The following is a 5392-nucleotide window of genomic DNA, read 5'->3' on the forward strand; positions in this document are numbered from 1 at the left end:
TTCTTAAGGATGATTTGGTGTGTCTTTTGACTAGTACCTTCTCTCCGACGTGGTACGCCTGTACCCTCTTGATTAATTTGTCATATTGTTATTTTCTCTGATCAGCCTTTTGCGTCATATTTGTGATGGCTTGTCTTATTTTTTCTTCCCAAGGCATCTCAGTTTCCTGAGTTTTGGGCATATGTTCAGTCCAGAAGTTTTCTTCTTTTGCCTCGAACATCAATTCATGAGTTGTATATCCAGTGGAGGAGTGGGGCATGTTGTATATCAGCTCAAATTCTTCCACATAATTTGCCCACGCAGTCTGCTTATTATGGCAATAGGTCCTCATAAATCGATTGAACTCTCTAAAAATTCTCTCAACCAAATTGCCTTACGGGTGGTGAAATGATGTTAGTATGTGTTTCACACCGACTTGAGACACAGCCTGTTTCCATCGGAGTCCCGTGAATATCTTAGCATTGTCTGTTATTATCGCCTTAGGTATACCAACATGTGGAAGATAATCCCTTGTCAATCTTAATACAATTACTTTGGCTGTAGCCGCCTTTATCGGGTATAGCTTTACGTATTTCGTACACACATCGAGAAATTCCAACACATATCTAACACCACCTCTTGAAGTAGGTAACGGTCCACACAGATCGTACGAAATTAATTCTTTTGGTTCTTGGACTAATATAGAGCATAATGGGTGCTTGCTCCCTTTTGAATCCGGCTTTGTTTTTTATGCATTTCTTCAAGACCTCATGCACTCAGCGCTTTATGTTGGGAAAATAACAGTAACACTTATCTTGTCTGCACATTTTGTCGCACCGAAATGTCCCCAGGTTAAATGGGTGAACCATACGAGTTTCTCTATTTGCGCCTCAGATATACAAACACACCAACGAACTTTGTTTGGCCTTCCACAGCGGAAAAATAATACGCCATTTACCAGCTTATAATAATTTAATAATTTGCCATCTGATCCGAAGGTTGCTGTTGTAACCTTTGAATGACACTTCCCCATTGAGCATCTATTTTCTGTAACTGTGCCATATGCGCACACAAATTGACGTAGTACGTCTTATATGGATTTTCCTGCAGCAGCAATACAGGGAATTCTGAGTTATTATTTACTTCAATCTCTTTGGTGAAACCCTGTGGTGACCTTGATAGAGCGTCAGCAATAATGTTTTGCTGTCCTGAGACATGCACGATCTAAAATTGGTATTGTTGCAGAGCGAGAGTCCATCTAGCCAGTCTGGGGTGTAACAGTTTACAAGTTTGTAAAAACGTTAATGATTGATGATCGCAAGATACGATAGTCTTTGACCCATATAGATAATAATGAAATTTTTTAAATCCCCAGATGACCGCAAAAGCCTCTAATTCTGTCATCGTGTAAGTTCGTTCACAGTTGGACAAAACACGACTAGCAAACGCAATAGGACAGAAGGTGAGTTGTCCATTTATCTTGCGTACTTGCAAAAGGCACGCTCCAATACCCACATTCGACGAATCTGTTGACAAGTAAAATTCTTCTTGCATGTCCGGCTGGTACAAAAGCGGTGCATTTACTAATTGCTTCTTTATCTCTTCGAATGCTTCTTGACACTCTAATGTCCGGAGCCAGGCCACATCCTTCTTCAGCAAACTATTTAGAGCTGCTGCGTTCATCGCCTGATTTGTTATGAATCTTCTAAAAAATGAGGCCAGGCCCATAAACCCTTTTAATTGCCTCCTATTCCTGGGTGTTGGAAACTTACTAATCGCAATTAGCTTCTCCTTGGTTGGTAAAATTCCCTTTGCGTCAATTATATGCCCCAGGAACTTGATTCTGTTTACTGCAAAATGGGATTTCTGTAGGTTAGTAGTTATTCCCATGGTTTTGAACACGTCCAACACTCGGTTCAGTAAGGTAATATGCTCCTCCCAAGTTTTCGATGCAATAAGCAAATCATCATCAAACACTGTTATCCTGCTTCTGAGTTCTGGGCCTAGTGCATAATCTAGAGCTGCTATAAAGATTCCGGCACTAATGTTGAGTCCGAAAGGAAGTACAGTAAATTGGTAACTTCTTCCAGAATAAATGAAAGCCGTATACTTCCTTGATGACTCATCCAGCTTGACTTGCCAATAAGAGCTCCGCAAATCAATGCTCGTCAAATATTGGACATCCTGGAACCGTTGTATAAGTTCGTCTATGTTTTCCGGATGTGTTCTCATTGGAATTATGATTTTATTTATTTCTCTGGCGTCGAGTACCAGTCTAACAGTCCCATTTGCTTTTGGCACGACTAACAATGGGGAGCAGTATGGGCTTGTAGAGGGTTCGATCAAACCCCATTTCAACATGCGATCTATTTCCTTTTGAACTTGAGCCTTTAACCTCCAGGGAACAAGATAGAAAGTTCTACAATACGTTTCGTGCGGCTTAACGTAGAGATGGCATATGTATCCCTTAATAACTCCTGGCCTTTCATCAAAAACGTTTTCATACGTTAATAATAATTCATTGAGCTGCTTCTTCTTATCTTCGATAATGCAGTCGGATTCATTTAACTTTTCAAACACTAATTGACGGAAATCTTCTTTGAATTGGAACTCATTAATTATGTGCTCTTTAGTATTTTGGGCCGTCCTGATTACTTGCACACTGATCCCACAATTATATTTTCTCGTAAGGCTTTTTTTTTCAACATCTCCAACTCAATTTCTTGTTTATTAACATTCAACCAAATTTTTCCTGTTTTAAAATCTATTCTGCATCCGTATTGACGTAGGCTGTCGACTCCGATAATGCAATCTACCACCAAATTTTTCACAACAAGGAATGTGCTTAATATTGCTACATTTCCGAATTCCACACCAAGTAGTGACTGCACCTTTACATTAGCCGATCGAGCCCCAACGGCGCCTATTATTCTGCAGTCTTGAACTGGAAATACTGGTACTCGTCTTATATTGCTGATCCTGTTGAATAGTGCCTCCGAAATAACGTTTGTGGTTGCAGCTGTGTCTAAAACCGCCACTATAGGTACGGTCTCCATAATGACTTGCACTTCGGCTACTGCCACCTGTTCCTTATCCTCATCTTGTGGTTCTAAGTCCTCGGTAAGTTCATCTGCCAGTAATCGTCCATCATTATACGTTAGCATGGGTACACATATCCTGTTGCCCCTCAACCAGTTGTTGACCGAGTGGGCCCTTACAAGTTTGTTGGATTTTGATTTGTCTGCTGGTTGACATCATCCGTCACTTCGGTAATTACCGGTTGATTCGTAGATGTCCGTCCCCACTGATGTTGGCTATTTGAATTCATTCCTCCGGGTTGATTCCACTTTCTATTATTGTTATTATTCCAGGCTTGGGGTCTGAAATTTCTTTCGTTCCCCCATTCGGGATTGTATCTTTTCCCGTTCCTGTTGTTCCTTGAATAGCCCCTCGCAAGACCATTGCCGGGATTACTATTGAGATTTTGAGGGGTTTCTCCATTATTTAAAGATCTCTGTTCATTCCTTCTAAGTGTCGATTGATCGCCATTGGTATAACACATACTTCCACCTTGCCTACCGTTTGGCGGAGGTTCTATCTCCCTATATTGGAATCTGTTATTACGGGCTTTCTGGTTGTTCTCTTCGATAATATCTATATGGTCTAACGTCGTGAGGAACGACTCCAAGTCTTTGTCGTTGCCGTAAATCAATTGATTCCGGATGCTAGTTGGTAGTCTTGCCTTAAGTATGTTTATTATGTCTGGCAAGGGCATAGGTCTGTCCCAGTATCTCGTTTTATTTATATATTTTTCGAAATACTTTATAAGGCTTCCTTTAGAAAAGAAGAAAGGCTCTGGGTAGAGCACCTCCTGCCTTAGGCGTTCCTGTACCCCTTCTGACCAGAACTTTGCTAAAAACGCCTTCTCAAAATCGTCATATGTCGAGCAAACAGAAGTCATGTCCGAGGCCCAGATCGCCCCCGAACCTTGTATATATCCTGTAACAAAACTGATCTTCTGCCACGCCGACCAATTTCTGGGTAACACTCCTGTGAAACTTCTAATAAAAACAATTGGATGGACCCCCCCCTTTTGTCAGGGTTAGCAATTTTGAATTGCCGATGCTTTATCATTTTTTCTTCGGCATGGCAAAGGCTTTCGTAATCTTCGTTAGATAAGAATTCACGCGAACAACCAGCTTGTGGCAATTTAATGTTTGAATTACTTACACAAGTCGGTACTGTGTGCGAATGGGCAGTAACTGGCCCTATAGTCGCTGCCAACTTCTGCTGCTGCCCTGTATTCATTTGTTCTGAGCTTTGTTGTGAAGCGCGCATCGACACTTCTATCGTTTGTTTCCAATGCTCCAAATCAGCACCTAACTGCTGTCGCACCTCCTTAAGTCCTTTCGCAAACAAATTCTCTTCCTGTTTGCCAGATAAACTCTGGAATGCTGCCTTAACATTTTGCTCAACGTTTTCACACATTAGCCTTTTGTTTTCTAATGTGATTTCGGATAATTTACCCGTTAATACGTTAATTTGGTGGTCTATAACGTCTTGACGCTCTGTCAGATGTTCAACGTTTTCCTTTAGGTTCGTCTGTGCACGTGCCAATTCAGGAAGTTGCGCAATTGCACATGACATGGCGTCTTGCTTTTGTACTAATTGCGGAACCATTTCCACTTGTTCCCGTACAGTATCCATCTTAATAGCCACATACTCCTTCATTTCGACATGTACGCGGTGAGTAGATTCCTCACATTGTGCTTTCCCCAATTCTATTTGTGCAGTTAATTTTCGTTCCGTCTCTTCGGCCTGATCTTTGAGTTCCTTGGTCTTCGCCTCTATCCGCTGCTCTAATTCGGAAAAACTGTCTTGTAACTGCTGCTTAATCTCAGTCTCGACTAATTTCATTTCTTCTTGAGTTTGAGTGACTGTCACTAATTGTGCTTTAATATCAGTTTACAGATTTTCCTGCCCTTCAGTAACTGAGGCTAATTTCGTATTCAAATCATTTTGCCCTTCAGTAACTGAGGCAAATTTCGCGTTAATGTCGGTTTTCAGATTTTCCTGCCCTTCAGTAACTGAGGCTAATTTCGTATTCAGATCATTTTGCCCTTCAGTAACTGAGGCTAATTTCGCGTTAATGTCGGTTTTCAAAGTATTCATGCTCTCGGTTATCATCTGCATCTGTCTCATGATAATTACCAATGCATCTAATCCCTGATGCGTACTTGCTGTTACACCTCCAGCCGTGTCTACAGGGCGTTCTATTGCGCTATCTGTAGCCATCGGTCCTACAACACTTCTTACTGCATCATTATTATCAGTGCTAAAAGCTTAAGGCTGTTGCGTGCTGCTTTGCTATGCATGACCCATCCTAAACATTGCCCTAGTTAAAACCATATAA

Source organism: Schistocerca nitens, chromosome 2 (genome assembly GCF_023898315.1).
Source record: "Schistocerca nitens isolate TAMUIC-IGC-003100 chromosome 2, iqSchNite1.1, whole genome shotgun sequence".
NCBI classification, from domain to species: Eukaryota; Metazoa; Arthropoda; class Insecta; order Orthoptera; family Acrididae; genus Schistocerca; species Schistocerca nitens.